Consider the following 24,894-nt stretch of genomic DNA (forward strand, 5'->3'; position numbering starts at 1 on the left):
CCATTTCCTGATAACTGCACCGACAGTTGATCTTTTCTCTCCAAGTTGCTTTCCGATTCTCTTGTAGCCCATCCCAGCCTTGTGCAGATCAACAATCTTGTCCCTGATGTCCGTAGAAAGCTCTTTGGTCTTGCCCATGGTGGTGATGTTGGATGCTGGTTGTTTGGGTGTTGACAGGTGTCTTTTATACAGGTAACGAGGTGAGGCAGGTGTATTTGATGTAGATAATTGGTTGGGATTGGGGCTGTGTCTTAAAGAAAGACTAACTGGCTTGTAGGAGCCAGAATACTTGCTGTTTGGTAGGGGGTCATATACTTGTTTTTCCTCATCAGATGGTTATCAATTTTTATAAATTCATATGATGTGATTTTCTGGAATTTTCTTTGGGATTCTGTCTTTCACTGTTAGAATGTACATATGATTAAAATTGTAGATTGTTGCATTCTTTGTAAGTGGGCAAACCTGCAAAATCAGCAAGGGGTCAAATACTTTTTTCCCCCACTGTATGTGTCTTGCTGCACCCAGATGTGTTCTAACAAGGTCTTGGTTTGTTGAGCTCTTAACTTAATTGTTAAACAATCTTGGGGAAATATGCTTGTTTGCTTTCTTTCCAAGAGGGATCTGAGAGAATTGATATTGTAATTATCGCACAAACATGAGGTTTGTGCGATAATTTCAAAGCTGGACTCGGGCCATAGTTAACCTAGTATAAAAACTTACAGAAGGGGGAAATTGTTAGCCTGGTTCTGTCCAGTTAAAACAAGAAACAACTCTAAAGCTTGCTAATTAACATGCGTACTAGTTGGTTTAACAAGTATTTTAAAACATTTGGTTTTAGGGTTACAAATAAGGGAGAAATGTTTCTTCGCCAATAACAGCGTGAAGTTACTGTGTGCAGCATCCTGAAGTCTTGTTATCACAGTGAGGTTAAAAAGTGCCTTTACAGAAGCCAAAACTGAAACTTATGCTGTATCAGGCAATCTGTATTAGCCAGAGATGCTGCTCAGAAGATAAACTGGTATTTTTCAAGAAACAGTTCCAGTGCATAACTCACTGTAAAAACACCACTTAACGCTTTTACATCTCTGTTTATGGATGGATTAAACAAACAAGATAGGATGTGTTAATTAGTGAGCTTTAGAGTTATTGGTAGGCCAAACTTGATGTTTCCTCCTGCTTCTAGTCTTTATGCTAAGCTATGCTAAACATCTTAAAGCAAGCCTATGTAACTTTTGTTAAACAGCAGCCAGTGTGGCTACAAGTAGCATTCACAGGAAAACGGTAAATACTAAAATGTTGTGGTGTGTTATTTCTCCTCTCAAAGGTTACATACTCTCTACACTTTACCACACAATCATGAGATTGATATTAATCACTTGATTTTACTCTTGGGGAAAAAAAGCAAACAGGCATTTTTTTCCTAAATGATAAACTATTCCTTTAAGCAAGGGCTGATTTCCCCAGAAGCGTATAGTATGGATCAGTAACCCTTCACTGGATGGATAAAAGTTAAGAAGCCATGACTCTGGGAGTTCTGGGAAAACATTTTCCTGGGAATTTACCAGAGGATTGTGCTGCTTCTCATAACACACATAGGTCAGTTCATGGGTCGACTTCTCAGGCTTTCTCTTATACACACACACGGACATGTACATACACATAGTCATCCCAAATCTGTTTAAGGGAAAATGGTGTGAGCAGTATGAAGCTGAGAGGAAGAAAGACAGCAGCTTAAGAAGGAGATTCTTGTGTTTTTTTTTTGTGTGTGTGTGTGCTTGCCTCAGAAAGTTGGCCAGTCATTAGTTGAGAGCTCTTGGAGGAAGTGGTGGTTACAGATGACTCAGCCAAGCCATGCATTTTATTCTTTCTCTGCGCTTTCCTCTCTCTCTGTCATCTGCTTTTCTTTCTACATTCTATTCATTCTTCTTCTCTGTTCTGGCTCTTTATTTTCTGTCATTCTCTGAATCTCTGTCCCCCTTTCTTTTTTGTCTTCTCCTGATTCATCTTGACCTTTGGAGGTATCTCTGTGAATGTGTGTTATGTTTGCCTGTGTGAGTAGCACACTCAAAAATGTGTGTGGGAAGATAACTGGCTTCCTTCAGAGTGATTAAAACATTCCTTCTCTCCTTTTTCCTCTCTCATTTTCTGCCTTTCTTAGTTTTCAGTGAAGACTTTCTGATGAAGAGGAGGATGAAGACAGACAAACTGGTGAGTGAAAGCTAGCTGGACATGACTTTATTTCAACATTGGCCAGTATTTATCAAGCTAAGAAGGAACGCAGCTCTAGGAAACTCAGATTTTAATGTATGGTTAGGTTTGTCATTCTAGATCAGCATTTCTGCTGAGATTTGGTAAAACAGAGAAAGTTTAGGAAAAAAAATCCAGATTTTGGATTGTTTATTTGTAACTGCAGAAAACACGGCTAAAGAGCAGGAAGGATTCAAGAGCTTGATAGAAAATAGTACAACACGCTTTCCAAACTTTGATGGATCTGACCCCGTGAGCCACTGAATGGCTAGTTGATTTTTCTTTAAGTTCATTTTATTTCTCCTACGTCTGTAAAAATGAGTTGATGAATACCCTTTTTGTAAATAGATCAAAGTGATTTTCTTTGAGCAATAAATAGCACAGCATGCAAAAGTAGATTCTCGTCCCGTAGCGATGGGTTTAAAATAGAAGTGTAATGAAGATATCTGGATAATCACAGAGACGGTAAGTAGCATTGTGAGGACAAATGTGTTCATTTTTTGGCAGTCGGTCAGGTTGCGGTAGATATTGGCTATATTTTGCACTTGCTTGGCAAGTAGCCCGCTTCTCCGAACTTAGTCATGTAATCATGATGTGACGCACTGACCGCACCTGTGAAGGGCTGAAGTGAAAGTAACAGGGTTACGTATCCTGGTGATATTACAGCAGCTGTCTTCAGATGGAACAAGGTCCAGCTCAGGAGCATTTTAATCACCTTGATCAATCTGTGTATAGGAATGAGTCTTTCAGTGACGTTAGTGGGAGTTTCACAGTTGGTACTGACGCACATTATATAAGATTTGTGAGCTGTTCGCTTATGTTATTTCAATGTGCATATGAGGAGACTATCAAAAACAAACGTACAGCACTGCACTCCAGATTCACATTTTGAATCAACTGAAAGGCTTTTTTGAGTGGGCTAGCTATAAGTGACAACTATATTTGCACAGGTTGTATGCGGCAATACATAGAAATGTTTAATTTACTGTAAATGTAGTAAATGATCACTTGGAACTTAAGGGGTATGTGTTGTTTGTTTTCCTCGATGGCAAATCACAAATTGCATTCACAGGTCCAGTAATATGTGCAGTGGCAGAAACTTAAGACACGTATAGACTCCACAGCCACACTGAGCATCTTCTGGCAGCTATATTGGTTCTTGTGTGTGCAGTACGCTACAAAAATCTGATTGTGTATCTGAACGTACAACTCAGGCGCAAACAGGCATGATTACGATCTATGTGGCTGATTGGGTTGTGATCATTTCACTGATCTGTTGCGGTACTCAGGGTCATTTGACTTGTAATTCTGACTGTGTTCACTTATACCAAATCATCTCACAGCCCACCGCTGTTCCTGGGGCCTTGATAATTATGCCTTCTAACTAGTTAACTAGCTAAACAGCAAGTGGTAAGGTCTTTTCAAACGGTGAGGCAAATTTCCACCGCGCACAAACAGACGACTGTACAGACGTTAGCTGTAAGCTAGCAAGCGTTGTAAGCACCAACGGTATGTGTGCCTATATGTGTTTGTGTTCAGTTCAGCCATTGACTGTTCTCTGAACTCACCTGGAAATCCAGTTCGTCCTATTATTTTCCTCGAGTCCCTCCTATTTCCTCTAATTTCTGTAGATTCATAAGGCCCCAGTATTCGAGTGACTTTTCGTGCAAACATTTTTAAATCGCTTGGTCACGTTTTTGCCGAAATGTGCACTACCCCGGTTGAAATCATGTCTACTTGCGTCTTACTCATAGACTGTATATAAGAAATGGACGTAGTCATCGTGATGTCACCCTTTGGTTTGTGGCCTGCAGTTTTGAACCTTTAGTTTGGCCAATAGGGCGCCACCATGTTGAGTTTTTGCAACCAGCGGCAATGGACGTGACCATATTTGCAGACCATATTTACAGTTGAGTTAAAGGCTGTGTGCGGAGCTAGCTAGCTTGCTTAGCTAGGTGCATCTGTAATTCACCTTAACTGTCATTTTAACAGGGCTGATTGTCTAGCGAACAACAATAAAACTATATGTACTCACCAGAGAAAGCCAACTCCTAATAAGCTTTTTCAATGGCGCTGGTTAAATTTACACAGTGCCGAGGGTACGAGTCGCCTCTAGCCTGATTGACAGGTCGCCATGGTATCGACTTGTCAATCTTAGATTATCCCGCCCTGAAACATACTCTGCTTTATGGTCTATTTTAAAATAAATGGAACCATTATTTACTAAAAGAACATAATTTTGTATAGAAGAAGACATGAAACTAGCAATTGAGACCATAAACTCATTAGGAAAGTGTTTACTGAGGTACTTATTCAGGTGAGAAGTAGCCTCATTTTACCATTATTTCTAATGGAGCCGGACTTCTTTTTGCAACCAGAAGAGTCGCCCCCTGCTGGCCGTTCGATAGAATGCTGGTTTCAGGGACTTCCGCATTCGCATCAGATCGCTGACCGGAAGCTTCCCGCTTGGTCTTACCATTGAGTGTATATGCAATGGAATGTACAAAAAAACATTATTGCCATACAAAGAGAAGAGATGCTTTGCTCCTAGCTACTTCCTGTCTGCTGTGGATTGGTCTTCAAAAATACACCACCACTGGAATTGTTTGCTAGCTTCTCAAAAAGTACAAATCGCCATATAATTCATCATTTATCATATTTTAACAGTGGATTTGCTACACTGGATCTTCCTTCCTTACTTTATGGGAAGCATTGTCATCATCACACTGACAATCACTGTCAGCTACACAGATTTTGAGTCAATATTAATATTGTGAACCCCTGTCAGTCAGCCATTCATGAAATTAATGTTAACAATTAACCATCTTTTGTTGTATTTGGTCTTTTGACCAACAGTGGCCCTAAATATACCCAAAAATAGACATGAACAGCAGTGTAGATAGTAAATGGGCATGCTGGCCTATACATACTACAGTATTTTTTTTAGTTTGTTTGTTTTAACCAAATAGTTCCAGACATGTCTAGTTACCACACTCATCAAGCCTCAGCTCATGTTCTGCTCATGTCCAGAAGCTCGGGACATGCACATGAAAAATTTTATGGCACAGATCGTCGTGGCTGCGCAGATGTAGAAAGTAATGTGTAATTTGGGCTCCCAGCTGCACAGCTGAAAAAGTAACAAACGTGTCATTCTTGTCTGCACCATTTCTTGAACAAACTTGTTACTTCAATCAGAAAAAAAACAAGGTCAATGGATTCAGGAGGGGCAGTGTTAGCAGTTATATTTTAGTTGATTTCTTACATATGCCTGCTAGTAAGGCTTAAATTTGAGTAAAACATTAAAGACCTTTCCCTTTCTTAATCTGAATGTGTAAGAACTGAAATATTGATGTGACAAAAACATTCAAAGCTTGATGTCTCAGTGGTAGTTACGGCCTGCTTTGTATTTGTAGTGTGTTGTCGAGAGATGTCCATCTCATTAGAAATTTTAATTTAATTACACCTGTGAATCTAATTTGACTTGTTTACTATCAAATTCCTGTTTCTCTGGACTGTCATGATCAATTTATACCTTGACCTTCATAAATGTCAGTGAGTTCATCAAACTGCGGCCTAGAGAGTTGGTCTCAATATCAATATCTCTTTCACTCTCTTTCTCACTCTGCTTTTTTCTCACTCCTTTCATTCTACACATTCTTCATAATGGCCTTTAAGTGGTATCAGTTTCCATATATTGTCTCACACACACACACACACACACACACACACAAACACACTCACACCCACACATGCCAGCCCTGTTCCGTCAAGGCTCCCCCCGTTTACGGTAAATGTGTGTTTTTGTCATCTGTGTGCCTGGATGAAGTGATGCAGTTAGTTTTGGTATCATGTCCGTGGCCATGCAGCTCCACCACTGAGAGAGACTGAGAGCAGTGCAGTGTGGGTAGGCGTGGGAGGGCTATGACAGAGATGACTCAGCATTCTGTTGCCGGGTAGAGAAGCTCCAAACACTCTCTCACCCCCATACATTTAAAAAATACAGTATCTGATGTAGCTGCCATTCACGTCCCAGGCTTGTGTAAACACTTATCTAAACTGTACATGGTTAATATTTGCATGACACATTTCCCAGCAATGTTCCATCCACTCAAGGTCCACTAGAGAGTTAGCTGTGAGTAGAAAACGGATTAATAAATAACTAAGCCAGGTGAGAGATAAAGAAATACCTGGAAAAGATGGTGGGATAAATGTTAAAGGAGTCCACTAAACTGTATTGTTGTTAGCTAGCAAGCATAGCATCCAATGTATACTTGAACACGAAACTAGTCACAAGCTCGCTTCTATTATATAGGCTATAAATAGGCATCCATTAACAATCAAGCCAAAACTGTGTTGTCAGCAAACCAAAGTATCTGGCCAGTGCTGTTTTGCTGAAAAAACACAGAATCAGCCAAGATTCCTTGTGAAAAATACAGCTATTCAAAGCCCGTCTCGTAGAAATGTGACTGCAAATATGTTTTGAAGAAAACATAATGCAGACCGGATTATGTTTTCTTTCAACTTAATGAGGAAATTTAGTAAAATAACGTATCTGACAAATTGTTGTTGCTGAAACTGAACTTATTAGTAAAATGTTCATTCACAACATGCTTCATTTGTTTTCTGAGCTAGCTACCACGCAGGGTTCTGTCTGACCATCGGGAGCAGTTTGGGGTTTAGTGTCTTGTCCATGGACACTTCTGGACAGGAGGAGGAGATGGGGATCAAACCAACAATCCTGTGATCAGTGGACGACCCGCTCTACCACCTGAGCCACACAGTATTAACTGATTTTATTATAAATCCTTTTAATGGTTATGTTTAGGCACTAATAGCACCTGGTTAAGATTAGGAAGTCAGGAGTGGCGTGAGAGAAAATATAATTTTACAACCCCGTTTCCAAAAAGGTTGGCACACTGTGTAAGGTTTTAAAAGACACAAAATGTGATGAGGTGAAGGTAAAGAAAACACCTGGTGGGACATCTCACAATTAATTAGGTCAACTGGCAACAAGTTCATAACATGATTGGATTTAAAAAGAGCATTCCAGTCTTTCTGAAGGAAAGATGTGGAGGGGTTCACCACTTTGTGGAAGACAAAGAATCTGGGGATTTCATTGTCTACAGTAGATAATGGCATTAAAAGATATAAGATTAGAATCAGAAGAAATCTCTGTATGCAAGGGCCAAGGCCAAAAACCAATATTGGATGGTCGTGACCTTGCGGGCCCTCAGACGGCACTGCACCAAAAACAGACACGATTCTGAAGAGGGCATCACTGCATGGGCTGAAGAACACCTCCAAATACCATTGTCTATGAACACAGATCGTTGTTGCATCCACAAATCCAAGTTGAAACTCTACCATGCAAAGAGGAACCCATTTGTAAACCAGATCCAGAAAAGCCGTGTGTGGTCTGTGGGCCCAAGCTAATTTTAATATGGACTGAGGCGAGGTGGAAAACTGTCCTGTGGTCTTAAATTCTGTTTGGAAATCAGCCATTCATTACCACCAATCACCATTAATGTCGAACGATATAAACAGGTTTTGGAGCATTTATGCTGCCAAGTAGAAAATTTCAGGTCTTTTTCAGGGATAACCTTGCTTATTTCAGCAAGACAATGCCAAAATACATTCTGCACTTATTACGGCATTACTCCGTAGTACAAGAGTCTAGGTGCTAGAAAGGGTGCTAGACTGACCTACCTGCAGTCCTGACTTGTCACCGGTTGAAAAGGTTTGGCACATAATGAAACATAAAATACGACAAAGGATACAATGAACTGTTGTGCTGAAATCCTACATCAAGCTACAATGGGAAAACATCCCACTTTGAAGATTACTGCAGTTGGTCTCCTCAGTTCCCACCTCTACATTTAACAACTCTTTTGAAACGTGTTGCAACCATTATTTTTTAAATGGGTATATCATTATCCAAAAAACATTTTCAGTTGTCTTTGTGCTGTTTTCAAATAAATTTGGTGTTTCAAAGTTTTGAACCATCCTATTTTGTTTCTATTTACATTTTACAAGCGTGCCAACTTTTTTGGACCCAGGATTGTATTAACATTTAACAGAAACCACAGACTTTAGTCTGGATACAAACTCTGGAGTCACGGTCCTGCACTGTGGACGCCCACCATTCTCAACCACCTCCCTGCAACTCCAGTGCTATACAAAAATGATAGTGCTTCATTCACTCAAAAAAACATTGCCTCTGATTATAATCAAGCCAACAATTATGTTCGACACCACAACTTAATTGGTAAAACAATTTAGTAATATATAAATGTATACAGGGTTGCTTATTCCTAACTGTGTCTAATGAATTCTGTTGATACACTATTTTCTTCAGCTGGTCAAAGCCATTGTAACATTTTGCCACATTGGTTTGGGCTTGGCTAGTACCTGGATGGGAGACCCCCTGGGAAAACTAAGTTGCTGCGGGAAGAGGTGTTGGTGGGTGAGTAGGTTGCAGTCTTCCATCTGGTCCTAATAAAAAAATCCCAGTGCAGTCATGAGGAGGCTGTGCTTTAGGAGATGCCGTCCTTCGGATGAGACATTAAACTGGGGTTCCTGACTCACTCTGGTCAGGAAAGATTCCATGGCACTTATTGCATTAAAGTGGGGGGGGTTCCCCGGTGTCCTGGCAAAATTCCCACCCTGGCTTTGTCCATGTTGACATCTAATCATCCTCCAGTGTGATTAGCTCTATGTTTCTATCCCTCCAAGCTGATGTGTGGTGAGCCTTCTGGCGCAGATGGCTGCTGTGCATCACCCAGGTGCATGCTAAACATCGAAGGTGGTTGAAATGAGTCCCCATCCCCTGAAGCGCTTTGAGTATCTAAGATAAAGCGCTAAAGAAATTTTTCACACAAGCTGCAGTACATTGATTTGCTGATTTGGCTGCTATTCTACAAGCACAAAATGATATGTCCTGTTGCTTAAATTACACTAACTGTAAACTTGTTGGTTCATGTTGAGTGTCAGACTGATCAGTTGAATCAAATGATGTGCCTTTCCAAAAGCCACAGATGAAGAGAGGGACTCAGATTCAGCAGTACAGATATTTGAGTTTTAAAGAGTTTCAGTTTCCTGGGCCTAATTTTACACTTTGAGATGGATACAACAGCATCACAAGAACATGAAGAGACCCTTTTTCTTTTTAAACTAGGTTTAGAGGAATATACTTACATATTTGAATTTTTGTGCTCAGCAGATAAGAGCAGCTGCAGACAAAGTGAGAACTTGCTATGTGTCATCTTTAGGATTAAAGCAGAAACGAGAGATTAGAAAATGACTTTGCACCACAGCTCCCTCGAGGTATATAACGATCAGCACTGTGCTTTCAGTATGAGAATAGTTAAATACATTAGGTTAGAGATAATATTGCACCTGAAATGTTGCATACAAATGATTGCACACTTTAAAATGTATTAGTCTCAGTGTGTTTGATGATCGTCTCTGAAAAGGACCAAAGCAATAGCAGAAATGATGTAAAATCACAGAGCAATATTGACTCAACTTCACTTGAAACAAGCAAAGTCACGTGAGTCTTTTTTTCCTGTGAGTGCTTTAAAGTAAATGCTGAACACGAACAGGCAGAAATGAGCTGCAATAAAACAAAGAAGAAGAAGAAAACAACAAAACACAGAATGACTAAAATGCGTGTGTTTTGTGTAAGCTTCGTACTGGTTTCAATCAAACTGGTTTTGGTTTGTCTGAACATGAAACCTGACATTGTCCTTAAAATGCCTTCTCACCATAGAAATTCATGAGTCAGTAATGTAATGTACCGCTAGTAACGTCTCAACCACGGGGTCGAGGTGCCACATGTGGGCTCAAATGGTATATGCAGGCAGGTTTGCTAGGAAATTATAAATCTGTTGTGGAGGAGTTTTTCTTGATTGTTATCGAATTTTAAATGGTTAAAAAAGAAAATAATTTCTCATAATTGGAAAGTTTGTTTGTTTTAAATATAGAATACAAAAGAAGAAATTCACATGAAAAGACTGTCACATGCCGAGGTTAGGGTATGGGTTAAGGTTAGGCATGTAGTTGTGATGGTTAAGGTTAGAGTAAAGGGCTAGGGAATGGTGTGTGTGTGTGTGTGTGTGTGTGGGCGGGCATTATGTCTTTGTGTGTCTTGTAGGCCCGGTTGAGATCTGGTGGTTTGTGTCCCTAAATGAGAATAGACCTTTCAAAACACTGGATAAGTGTGTGTGTGTTCTCATGAGTCAGATGTCAGGTTTGAGATCAATAAATGTCAGAGCTGAATATCCTGTCAAGGTGAAAACAGTAGTAGGTCACTAGTTTGTGGGCGGGCGTGGGTGTGTGTGTCTGTTGCACCTTTACTCATCATGAAATACGCTCCGAGATACAGTAAATGAGTAAACGCCACAAACATCACCGCTCAAGGGTAGTAAGAAAAGCCACAGATGACAAATATGTTTTCAGATTCATACACACATTCTACGGTTAGGTGTCTCATTTGTCGGCCAAAACTCTTTTTAACTCCCAAAGTAAAATGACTAAGTCCGCCTGCGAGAGGCATCATTTCCTGATTCTGTTTTGTGAAATACAGAGGTTACAGAGTTCGTTTATCTTTTAAAATGGCCATCTGTCAAACTTAAAAAGGCTTTGTGTAGCATTTGCTATGGCTGCATTCAGTAACTTCATCGTCACTGAGAGGATTGTCAGCCTCTAGTGGTCTCTATGATGCATTTAGCCTTGTAGTCAATAGTCATGTTGGTTTAATTCACTGCTTTTGAAGTTGTTACAAGCTAAAGACTTGTGCTGTATCACCTTTTCATTCATTTAGATGAACTTATTGATCCCACACAGCAGAGTACAGGGCCAGATGCATGGATACATAACTTAAATAAATAAATAAATAGAAAGGCAGCATCTATTTACAAATGGAGCATGAGGAAGCTAAAATAAAGGGTACTAAATACTAGAGCTGCAGGGATCAGTTGATTTTAATTAGTCAATCGACAGAAAATGTAAAAATTTGTTTTAGTTTTAAGTAAAACTGATAAATATTCTCTGGTTCCGGCTTCTCAAATGTGAAATTTTAATGAATCTCATTAGGACGTAGGAAAACATAACAGATTTTGTTTTACCGATTGTTCTTTTTGTTTTGTTTTTTAAATTTTATAGATCAAGCTATTAATAGATTCATCAAGAAAAGCATTAATCTGTACTAAATGCCTGTCACAAACAGTCACAAGATAGGTGCAATAAAGTATTTAAAATAGAGAAGCTGGGAAATTCTTGTGTATGCAGATAGCAGTGTTAGCATCTTAAAATACAGTTATTGCACTTGTAGCTGCAAAACCAAAGTGTTTAAAGTGTATTGATAATTCAAGACAGTGCAACAGGTCAATGCTTGCAGTATTATTTTATTACAATAGTTGTTTTGTTCTGCTGTAAACAGCGGTGATTGAAGTGTCCAACAGCACCAGGGACAGATGACCAAATATAACCTGTAATTTGTGACAAAATATTTCTATGTATTACTGTCACTAAATATTAGCATTTAGCTTGACAAAGTTTATTAAATTAGGGCAAAAATCCACATTGGCGATGTCATTGAAGGTATTTTACTTGGTGGAACAAAACTTATTGTAACTAATAAGTCAGACTTTCATTTTGATGTTTCTTGTAAATCCCTTTTTCCACTGAGATTCTCGGTACCAAACAGCAGAAATGATAACAAAATTTACAGCCTCAAAAATCTCACCATCCTCTGCCTCTCAATTCTCACCACGCACTTTCAACTTCATGGCACGTTACCTGGTCTAAACGTGAGGTGACTGTAATCGGCGCTTTCTGTTGTTCTTGCTCTTTAAAGCAAACAGAGCGATGGACGGGGGAGGGAGAAAACAACAGGGTTTAGGGGAAAGTACAGTAAGTTTTTATTCTGGGAATCATTAGCAGAAACAATTCCACCAATTAGAAGATACCAATCATCTCCCCCATGGAATCATTTGTTTATAAAAAAAACTATATATTGAGGGATCAGCATTGACAAAAATAGATTCATGTTTCAAAGTGCAACAGGTAGCTGGGTTTAATGAATTTATCCCATATTCAGAAGCAGCCTGCAGGTAGAGCATGTTTGGCCCCTGTTGACCCAAAGACATTTAGATGTTAAGAGTATGTCCACATTTAGCTTGTTACATTTAAAAATGCCTGTTTCTCTTCTGCTTTTCTGTTTTCTGTCCACACAAAACCAGCACTTTTTCCTTGCCGAAAACTGAGCTTTCCAAAAATGATCCCCAGAGTGGACAGTGGTGGACAAAGTACTCAGATCCTTTACTTACTGTAAGTAAAAGTACCAATTCAACTGTCTAACAATGCTCCATCACTAGTAACACATTCTGAATTCAAAATCTGACTTCAGTTAAAGTATTATCAACAAAATGTAATTAAAGCATCAAAAGAAAAAGCACTTGCTCTGCACAAAAAATTCTGTGATATATTATGATAAATATTTAAAGTGTATTTTATAAGATAATCATATATAGATGGATGGGTAGGTAGAGAAAGAGAGAGAGATGTAGAGACATATGTAGATACGCAGAGAGAATTGTACATCAAGTACAATACGTACCTCTGACGTGCAGTTGAGTAGAAGTATAAAGTAACATAAAATGTAAATACTCAAGTATAGTACCACAGAAGTCTACTTAAGTACAGTACGTAAGAGTGAATAAATGGTGCTGCAGCAATTGTCAGTGATCCACAAGGGGGCCAAGTCGTGAGCTGGAGGGGAGTCAGTGTACTAAAGATATGTGAGCATGTTGGGTTTACAGGCACGTTTACCAAAACTTTAACTTTTCAGATTAGAGTTTATGACCTTTTTTTTAAAGTCCGACATAAATCTTTTAATATATAGTAGATGGAGTTATACTGTACATCTATCTGATTGGGATAACTGATGGAAGTCAAGTGAAGATAGGGAAACAAGTATAAATGAATGCTTTTTGAATATTGGTGGCTGTTTGCCTCATTAGACAATAATCACTTACTTACTGTTTACTTTAATGGCCACACAGTTTCAGCAGCACTGCTTAAAGCTTTGGTAAGCAACAGTGGAGAAACTAGCAAAAGACAGGTAGATTGTGAAAGTATCAAAACCCGAAAATATCCTGTTGGGGGGATTTGGGGTTGCTGTTAAAATCAGGAAGCCTTTAACTAATTAAATACTTTTTCCCCCTGTTTTATTTACTATTACCACTTAATAGCCAGCAATGTACTACTAAGTCAAGTTCTTTTCAGTGTATTTACACTAATAAAGAATGCATTATAACACACAAGACTTAATTTAAGATTCTGTGCGATCTAATAACTCCATATGCTGCTTAAACTCAAACAGCGTATCATATTTTATAAGTTTATCAGAGGCTTTAGCCCTGACATACACTGAACACTTATTCAGTGTGTACTGGGTGAGAGACCCAGTGCATGTTGGGATAGGCTGCAGCCCCTTGAGCAGTATAAGACAGATGGATGTGTGCAGAACCTGAATTTGTGGTGTAACAGTATGGACATTATCATAAATTACCACTGAGGTACTTCTATTTGAATCCAGTTACTTTTCTTTGTGCAGCTCTGAAGGTTTGCTGGGTTTTCACTGCTTTGATCACACAGGGGACGCCTGCTTTCCAGGAAACAATGGCAGGGTTTGACTACTTTTCCACATCATCACAGCATTAATAAGTCATCATGTCACGAGTGTTTACCTGGGTAGGAGTAGCTCTCATTGTATGGGTGTTTCAGAAACAGAAACCAGGCAAGGTGACAGTAATATCAAGTCATGATACTCGCTAAGCGTGTGTGCGTGTGTGTGTGTGTGTGTGTGTGTGTGTGTGTGTGTGTTACTAAAGAAAGAGGGGCGATAGACGGAGACTTGATGTGTACTTAAATATTCTCTCCACTAGAGGGCGACTCCTCCCTGCAGAAAACAGCCTGTTGACTCAAACAGAATTTTTCTGCTACAGTACCTGAAAATACTTTTTAGTTAACTTTAAACATTATTATTTCGACGCCTTTTTGTTGAAATTTCCATCCAACACCAACATAAACCACAACCAGAGCCACTATTTTACATTATGAAAACGCAGAGTCTATGTTACAGGATGTACAGTAGGCCTATATTATAGCCTATTTCCAGTCTTAACATTTTACACAGCGGTTGTCCGGCAAAAAAAAAAAAATCAATTTTCATCCAAATAAGCACTATAATATTCTAATAATATTACTTTAGGTTCTGATAGGGTAGTTGTGGCTCTTAATAGCCTACTGAGTTTAAAGTTATTATATTAAAGACAGCTGCTTTAATGTAGGCCTATTCTCTGCTGATCTCTTTGTTTAGTAGCCAAATATTCCTACAAACAGAATTATGTTGGGTTTTGATTTGTTTATTTATTAACACATAATAAAATAAGTATGCTGTTTTTCTTTTTCTCTTTTTATTGAAAGTCACATTGTTCATTATTTGTTGTTATAAAACACTGGTTTTGCTGTGAAGTCGTTTGCAAAGGACCTCCTCTTGTGTCCATCGTGTTGATCCATTAGAAAAAGCGCTTATTTCGCCGCTTTCTAATTTTTCTTACCATGATTTCAAAACTATCGCAGGTCAAATGTGATTTTTACCAAAACGGGAAAAAAAAATGCTGTGTCTCCCTCACAGGCTTTAAAAGGTATTTACCTCGCTTAAGAGATATATCACCATCAATTAATTAAAATAAAATGAATTTGTGTGTTTGCTTTCATGCTAATATACAGTGTAGTGTTGATAGGGCAAAAAGAGAGAAATACTTTTTCAAATTGGGTTATTTGTGACTTGCAACACACATGCATGACCAGCGATAAGACATTAGGAAACTATAGAGGTATGACTTCGCTTTAAATCTTAAAAAGTGTCCAAGCACGTCATCACTTCGGGATATTTTTTATAAAGAATCAGATGCAGAAAATAAAACATCTTTTCATATTTTACAGCAGCGTAAAGTGTCTGTTTTGATTTTCTGCTTCTGCTGGAAATTAAAAAATCGGCTGCAGCTGCAGGAAATGACTCAAGATTGGGCAAGAAATAATGTCCAGAGTCAGTGTGACGATTAATTACGCTACATGTGCGATTTCCAAATGAATGTTAACGTATTTTAGCTTCATCTGTTAACGATTTTCCACATCAGCTACAGATCATATTTGGACCCACTTTAATTCTGACACATGATGGCCTGCAAAGCTCAAAACAAGTCACCCGAGCCTCTGCTGTTGTCACACATAACACGTCGATGGAGCTAAAAAGAAATGAAATGAAATCCAAATGAGACTCGTGTTTTTAACGTTTGTCCTTTTTCACGTCCAATATCCAGTTTGATTTCTTCACTGCGGAGCTCCTCTTCCACGCTTTTGTGCGCAACGCTTTTTGTTTGAATTTTTTTGCGGTGTTGATGTATATATTGATCTTGATATGCCTCTACAGCCGTTTTACTTTATTATTTAATGTAGCATAGCCTAATATTAAACCAGGAGAAATAAAAGTCGACAGAAGCTCGTTTTTCCATCAAAGTATCCTCCCCCACACCAGGGGATCTCCCGTCATTTATCGCTGCATACACGTTAGGTAAAAGATCCTAATTAAAACAGCAAGTAAGATATTTTTTTAGAATTAAAAACGGTTTAGTCCTTAAAGAAAAAACGTGAGATTTGATTAAAGTGTTATAAATAACAAGACGGCACGACTTCCTTGGAATGCCATGAAAATATCTATCTCTGGATATTGTTGACAAGTTAAATGTTTTCACTCTGTAAACAAAAAAACAACAGGGACCAGATAATCAAAATGTCACAGCCTGATAAGCTTCCTGTGTGATGAGAGGGCAGACATTTGACATTTTGGGTTTGTTTTTCCTTCTCACAGTTTCACACACAGTTTTACACACAGTTTTACACACACATTATGTCAAGTCACATTAAGCAGGAATTCATAATGATGTATTTTTTTTAAACCATGAAGAAATGTAGATAGTGTATAATGAGATTAATACCCCAATAAAGTATAACTGTATAGTATAAAAATCCTTTAAAATTGTTTGCGATGTATAGTGTCGGACTTGTGTATTATTTTCTTTTAAACATTACAGAATTATTAAATGTTATTGAAAAACAGTACAATTGTAGAAGCAGTCTTTAAGAAAATGAGTGATCAATAATTTATATTAAAGGGTTTAACTATTTGTAAGAGAGAATGTAAGAGAATAACTAAATGCCTCTTATTAAATATCGAAGTCATGCCTCTACATTGACACAAAGATATGGCAGTAAAATCCCAAAACAGATTTAAACATCCTTAAACAAGCTGTGGAATCGACTTCGGTGTTTGAATTTCATTTTCTTTGAACTTTGAATATATAAAGTTTCACATCTTTCTTCTCATGTGAGTGTGTTTGTGAGTTTCTGAGTCACCTGCGGTTGTGAGGGAGATAATATTCACCCCACTGGTGTCTCTCACTTTAAGTCAGCATAAAATGGATATTAGAAATGTTAAAGGTTGAATTGTAGCTTTCTGCAGGCTGCACAATTCAGACAGTTAATGACCATGGAGGAGGATGCACTGTTTTTAGCTTCTACTCAGCTACATCCTCTTTAACGGTGAACCAGACAATGCAAATATAGAAAGTATGTAGTGGAAAATAAAGGAGGGTGAACAACAAACCTTGTATAATTTTAGGAAAACATTCATTTATACCTACTAAAAGATCTTAAAAGATCATAAATCTTTATGTATCTCCTTACATTGTGCTGTTACATAAGAGGTGTATATTATTAGTTTACAGTGTAAGAATTAATGTCATGGTGAGTTCAATTCAACCTCCTTAAGTCTCTTATACAATTCTCTACACTTTATATCATGATTTAGTCAAAATAGTTAACAAAACATGCATCATGTTTTGAGTTTATGGCACAAAACAACATGCACAAAAATACAAAAGATTATTAGAACATGGGAATATCTTCTTCATTGTAGCTGCATGTGTGTGATTGTTTTCAGTTCAGTAAATCATGAACTGTTAATTACATGAACACTGGTTAAAAAGGTTAAAAAAAATACATTGACACTGTTGCAAGTAAAACTAAAGCAGTCTAATACAGTAGTCCTGCTATATATCCTATCTTCATGAAGATTACAATGTTCAGTTTTTGTTGAGACTCCTTTTAGAGAGGTTTTTCTGTTAATTAAAGTGGACAAAATAATATAAACACCTATAGTCAGTATAATGCAATACAGATTAACAGTACCACAGACTTAAGCCTCCAAAATGACCACACAGTTGATTCAACACGTATCTAACAGTTTCAACAACAAATGAATTTTACAACCTTCATTAAGGTAGGATTTACTGCTGCACAACTTCTGTAACGTCGTGGATTTAAGGTGTTGCAGACTACATTTTCAGAAGCTAAAAGCATTGAAGGTGGTTGTGGTGTTGAGATAAATTGTTATCGTATTATGGTGAAAAGGACTTTAATCAGTACTCTTAATTTACTTAATGAATCTGGTAATTAGTGTTTTTTTTCTATTAGTAATACTAATGTAATATTTTGGTCATAGAAACGGAAGCTTTGGGTAAATTGCGCTGGATAAAAGTGTCAACATCTTCTGTCAATTGATCAAAGCTTTGTGGTGGTGGTGGTAGTAGTAATAGTGAACTGAGACAGAGCAACAGCCATTAAAAGCAGACAACTAGGCAAAACAAAAATTAAAACGAGTAAAAAGCTAGTTTATAAAAATGAATCTAGCTACTCTTTAAAGAGCTGTAAGTACATGATACTGGGTGGAATCATATCACTTGTTCCAATGCACCCCAGCTGACACTTTCTTTATCTCCAAGCACAGGGCTTGTGTCTTGTGCTCGTTCCTTTATAGATTTATGGAGGAGAAAAAAATATTGAAACTTTTTAATTTGCCTCCCAGATTGAAATTCACCCTTATCTAATTTCAGATCAGCATCAAGTGAAACTGCACAATAAGTACGCTACAGTACTTTTATTCAAACCGTGATCATCTAGTCAGGGATAGCGTTACACCTGCTTCTTCAAAACGCACCGTGGGCATCAAAGCAAAGCCTGTTGTATTGTTGTGGTTATGAGTTACTCTGCCTTTAATGATGATGCAGCTATGTGTTTTTGTAGAAGTGACTGTTCAGTTTCAGACATAATTCAAAATGTATCACAATGCGACATTAGATCTGCTCTGTTAGGTCATTTATCTTTCACATCTCCTATGTGTTTCTTTATTTAGCACTTGCAGTATTGATTATGCAATGTAGTTCTTTGTTATAGCTCTAATTCTTCTAAGACTTCAAAGTGGAATTTCAGCTTTAAGGTTATTTGGAGGTGTTTGTATCCATATTAAATGAACAGTGCGGGACTCATAGCCTTTTTATACCTCTAGGGGAAGGACTATGTATAAAAAAAGAAAAAAAAAGAGGCTGCAGTTTATACACGCTTTATTGCATGTGAATATAAACACCCTCAAATTAAAGTTGAAAGTCAACACTTTAACCAGTTGACACTGCTTCTTTTCAGATCAAATCTACTGCAGTACAGAGCCAAAACTAAACTGTCCAAATACTTACAGACTGAACTGTACATGCAAGGACAAAGGAATCACCTGCCCAGTGCTGTAGTCTTATTTCGACATTTCAACTATTTTTCCTTTTGTAGTTTTAGGGTTTGGAAGTAGAAATGTATGCTGCTATTTCATTAAGATTTTCTGGAATTAAAAGCATAGATTTACCCAGCATCAACTAACAAAAGTGCAGACCAAAACTAAATACCTGATTTAAACTTCCAGTTCCTGTTTAGGGAAATTAAATACAGAAAATCTTTTCTCTGCTGTATTTTTCTGAAATAAATGTGACTAAGTATGTAAGCAAATAGCTCTAAGCTCCTCCTAGTCAATATCTGAGTCATGCTTCTCTACAATGACAGAACAATATGTACGGACGCTTATTAATACATTTAAATAAAACTCCTATCATACACCTGGCTATGAAATTGAAAGTATCTTCTCACTCTCACTCTTCTCACTGATGCAGCAAACATAAAGCTTAGAATTACAAAACTACAGATCAAAACTTAATACCTGATTTAAGCTTGGCAATGATACACTGAAATACACTCTTTCCAGCTGAGTCAGGGCAGCAACATAGTTTTTTTTTTTTTTTTTTTTTTTTACACAACATGTAACGTGTATTTCTCAAGGCCTTGAGTTTTCAAAACTCTTCACACCGCCAGCACAAAAGAAGTCAATTAGGACATAACTGTGTAATCACCTTTCATTGCTTGGACACAAAATGCATTCAATGACCACATATTTCAAAAGTTATATAGTTAATCTCCCTCAAACTTAACCACCACCAAATCTCTGTGTAGTCACATTGCTCTTCGCACATGTTTACATACTATTTATTAAAAACAGGTTCAGTACCCAACATGCAATCACTGGAAATTAGACTGCAATTTACTACATTCTGCTACATCTAAAAAGAAATAAAATAAGACTTGTGCCAGGTGAGGAAGAATCCAGAATATTTTGTAATTGCGTGGCAGGATGTGGCGTTTGACCGTTCTCTTCAAGTCACTGAGTGGTTTACATCCCAGGATGGTGTCACATTTCCTTCCACCTTGCCCTCCATTCCTCAACAGAGAGTAAGCTGAAAGGAATAAAGGAATTCTTGTCCTCATGGAGGTGGAAAGACAACCAGCCATACAGCATACAATGAATGCTTGATGTCTGAATATATCTGCAGAAGATTGCCAGGGATGGTTCAGGCATGCAAAAAGATCCTTTCCCAGGTTTATGGCAAGAGACGACCTATAGTGTGATGTGGACGAGAACCTGTGGCCAAATGCAGGGTTGGTTAGAACAGCTTTTCTACATATGAAGCTGTCCTATACATGTGTACAGTGAATATGTATAGTTTTGTCTCGCATAACTGGAATTACTTTAGTTTCATCACTGTGTTCCTAAAGAAAGCAAATACTGTGTTTGTGACTGAATTATGAGGGAGTCTGGATGAAACCATGCTCAAAACATCAATAACATTTACATGTGCAAAAAGGCATAACATTTGATTGATTGACATTTGATTTTTATTATGTTGATATGATCATCACACAGCTTCAAAGATGTGTTGGAACAAGCAGACACAAATTATACATATTGTGCCACTGTCATTCAGTGTGAAGAGTTGATTCTCCAGTTTGAAACCTGCTGTTGGGAACATTTTTGTTTAGAGGATTGGGACTAAAATAATCTCCCCAGTGTCTGGAGTGCATGCTGACACATTGGCATACAGCTGGTTATGTAAGGCCTCCATGCAAGATGATGTTGAATCAATAACAGCATTAAAAACAAGCATCCCTGTCCCAGTATTTACATTTTACAGAGATGTAGTTGTCCTAAAATAACCAGGTCACAAGTCAACCTGAATTGCAGAGGACGAGTTTTCCAGTGAAGGTCTCGGTCTAAGTTAATGATATCGTAGGAGGAGGTGTCCGTGGTGTTGTTTTTTTAACGTGGAGAAGTCTGTGTGAAATGAATGATGTTTGTGTTAACCTCGCTGCTGTTGTTAAGCTTAATAAGGAAATCAGGCAAGGATCCTGCCATCAAGCATGCCGACTATGGAAATGAGAGATTCTTATCTTTAAGTCATCCTGTCCCTCTCGCAGCACACACCTACACACCCATACCAGCTAACACCCTCATACTGTGTCATGCAGGAAAACACTCAGACAACCACATACTCACTTTGTCTCAGCACTCACATGTACATCTTGTAATCACGTTACTGATAATATCACTGTTCCTCTCCAATGTCCAGTGAGTTTGAAGATATGCATATAAGAAAAGGGAAAACCCGAGTACATTTCACACATAAAGGCAATTCAAACATCAAAAAGGAAAATACAGATTAAAACATTAAAAAAACATTTTGGCGGCAGAAGTACAACTTAAATACACACCACTTCAGCTGCTACTTATATTACTACTTGTATTCATGTAGAAGTTGTACTGCCATTACTATGATTACAAATATAATATTTACTTGAAGATAACTACGTTTGTGGCTACTACATGTACTAATGGTACTATTACCTTTATTGCTCCATTACTAATATTATTACTACTAGTGCATTAACATGGCTGCCATTGTTTCTACTTCTGTTATGTAAGACAGATGATTGCAGATTGCAGTACATGTTTACGTACAAGGTGTTTTCCTTGGCTTTTTTAAAATTTTTTATCTTTAACATCAACAAATCAATGTGTTGTAGTTTAATTTTCCATATTTGTATGGGATGATGATGTTCAGTGAAATGAAACAGAGAAAAGCAGCCAATCCTAAAGAGTATTTATGTTTGCTTAACAGATTTACTGAAAAGAGTAATCAGTTATCAAAAATCGATGTGGTTTTTATTTCAGTATTTACTATTTGCGGAATGAATTAATCTTTTCAGAACTAGTTTCAATTCCTATTACATCACAATATTACTACTTTTACAGATATAACAACTGCCATTCTGTTGCAGAAAATACTGTAACTATTATTACAATGGATGTCACCATCTTACTACTACTGCAACTACTAAATGACAAACCACCTATTATCAGTAGTGTTGTCGTTTCACTTCTTTGAAATTTCTTAATGTTCCAGTGAGTAATTAATTGGCTGGGCTGGGTTACTATATACTAGTGTAGCTCTGCATTATAAGAAATAATTGGCTGCAGCTTATGTGCAGGTATTATTAAAGGGATGAATAAAGTCCAAATGGCACGCAGTTCTGTTTATATTACATTGGATATCTGCATACACAGATGTGTTCATACGTGTTTGTTGGTGTGTATGGACATATATTTTGGGCTTCAAGTGGATGGAGGGCAGACATGGACAGATGATGAACTTGATGAACGTCAACAGACCCATGCCTGACCCACACATCCATGTGGATTCGAAAAGTGACATCTGATATTGTTTTTTTAAATACTACCATGAGCTGCTGGTCAGAGAAGCTGCACCAGCTTGAACAGATGGTCATGCCCTCACCATAATTACTGGTTAAGGTGGTTACTAGCACCGGGTAATACAGTATTGTAAGCACATGTTCGTCGTGTGTGGCCAACCAGAATTTACCATCTAACTAGTGTCACTCAGTTCCTGACCAATAGAAGCCCAGCTGTTCCCGTCAGCACATCCGCTTTGTCTTCAGGACTGAGGCCTGAGGTTTTCTGTATGTTTACCAATGTGTGTTATCAGGCTGATTTCAGTGTTTTCAAGCACTATGTTTAAATTTGACTACTTTTAAGAGACATAAGACATAATAATACATTACAATGCAGGTATTCAGTATTTCTCCCCAGAATTTTCTTTCTGGCAGCATGGATAAGTCTTTGAAACAATATTTGGATCTTCATATTTGGAAAATAAAACCTTTATCGCTTTATTTTATGAACCTGTAATTTCCAAGACTACCGGACAGAAGTGTATATTTTGATACTGATTACAGAGAAAGTGGAAACAAATGTCTGTCAGTAATTTGAGTTAGAATTTCCTGGACAGAGCTGCTGAATTTAAATAAAACTTGCAAAAGATGTAATTGAAGAGCTGAATCTGTAAATAAAATAAGAAAAAAATTGACTAATTACAAAACGTTTAGACACACCGGCAACCAACTGTAGTTTGTGTTTTTTCAGCATAGAGATACATGCATGACGGAAGATTTCTACACTTGCAGCCACATACAGCAGTAGTATTTTTCAGTCACCACACTAAATCGAGTAAAATATTAACCACCTGTCTCTTCTGTCAGAAATGTCACTTTCTTCTCTGCAGTTTGCTGCATTTCCTGATGTTCCACGTGTTGTTGGCATGGCATTTAAAGCAGATGAGCATGACCTTTTGAATGTTAACATTAACACAAAAACTAATTTGAATCTTGCACACAGCTGTAAATAGAAGGTACATCACCCTGTTACTGCATGTGCCAGAGTCTAAAAATATGCAGTTCTGCAAAAAAAAAATCTACAGGAGTGTGCGACTCCCACTTTACAGAAAAACAGAGAGAGAGCGGTTTATAATGAGTTGAAGGTTTGTGCTTTGTTGACTTTGTTGTGTGCTAGCAACGGATGCCATCTATGAGCGTTTGGCTGTGCACATAATGACTGGATATGTAACAGGAGGATACCTGAAACCATTTGTTGTGGCCTCCATTCTTGATAAATTTGAATTCAAAGTAAATCATCTGCATGATGTGTAGATTTATTTCCAATTTTTAGATGTTGGCAAGAAAACAAGTGAGCTACTACTGTATCCCGGTATCTATTAGATGTAGTGTATATTGGCTTGTGAGCTACTCAGATATGTTTACAGACAAAAGTTTGTTAGTTGACAACAGTATCTAAACATATCACAATCCACAAAGAAATAATCAGCTCCCAGTCAAAACGGCTCCCTAACCAAACCATGTCTGTTTAGTTCTGTGGAGATTATTCAGTTGAGATCCTACTATTATTTGTGTTACAATAATCTGCCAGTGATTTTTCTCTTAATTAATGGATTAATTTGCTTGTTTTGTTGCACCGGACCAACAGTCCAAAACCCAAATATATTCAGTTTGTCATCAAACATTCACGATTAATTGGTAGATTTTCTATCGACATTGACTAATTGACCAATAGTTTCAGCTCTACGATCAGCTGTTCATTGTCAAGAGATGAGCAGCCTCCACTTGGATGTTGCATCACTGAAAATCTACAGAAGAACAGAGACATGGAGAAAGATGAGAGAAACTGAAAATAAAGGAGACAAACATTTTGAGAGGTCAGGTGAGAGGAGTGTGTGGGCTTTATTTGGCTCCACAGATGGCACACACAAAATGTTAAATGTCAGCATGCAGCAATACCGTTGCCTCCTGTCAAACGCATCTCCCTGAATAGTAAAGCATGAAACCCACAAACCTTTTCTCAGTTTTGTTTTTCAGAAGAAAAAAAAAACTGTTGTTTCGCCTCAAAGCTGACTAAATATGGCATGTTTTGAGCCAAGATATATATTCACATTCCTGGAACACATACAGTATCCTTGCCACTCATCACCTGTTTATTTATCAGAAACAGTTTCTGTAGGATTCCCCTATCACAGGGCTGTCTGTTCCTGTCTACCAGTCACACCGCCCTGTGCGAGGAAACAATCTGTTAATTTGAGGTAGAGAGTTCATGTGCCGAGCGATCACAGGCGACCTGGTTACCGCCTCCCTCTTATCTGATCTGCCTCTTGCTGATCTGAGGCTCTGTGTCATTAATAAAGCAGAACTCTGACATGAACTGGACTTTCCCATCCTTTTTTTTTTTTTATATCGTATTGATCAATTCTGACCAAAATCTCCTCACTTCCACACTTGCGTCTTACCTGCCGGGGTGCAGCTCTACAATAAAGCCTTAAGAAGCGGCTGTCTCATGTGTTTTCAGTATTTCAAGTCAAAAGTCATTTCTTATTATTTTTAATTTATTTGTGTTTTGTAAAAAAGAGAAAAGGGTCTTCTGACTAGGACCAAACAGATAAAGTGGCT

General features: G+C 37.9%; 1 long non-coding RNA gene across 2 annotated transcripts in view; it reads left to right on the forward strand.

Annotated features, from left to right (window-relative positions):
• LOC123983990 overlaps positions 1–24,894 on the forward strand; it is an 87,353-nt gene that overhangs the window by 19,640 nt on the left and 42,819 nt on the right. The window contains exons 2-3 of one of the 2 annotated variants that reach the window (XR_006828340.1): positions 2,159–2,208; positions 12,489–12,576. This is a non-coding gene — a long non-coding RNA (uncharacterized LOC123983990). The remainder of the gene's footprint in view (positions 1–2,158; positions 2,209–12,488; positions 12,577–24,894) is intronic. The other variant, XR_006828339.1, reaches the window with a different exon arrangement.

The sequence above is a fragment of the Micropterus dolomieu genome, linkage group LG15 (genome assembly GCF_021292245.1).
Source record: "Micropterus dolomieu isolate WLL.071019.BEF.003 ecotype Adirondacks linkage group LG15, ASM2129224v1, whole genome shotgun sequence".
Classification (NCBI taxonomy): Eukaryota; Metazoa; Chordata; class Actinopteri; order Centrarchiformes; family Centrarchidae; genus Micropterus; species Micropterus dolomieu.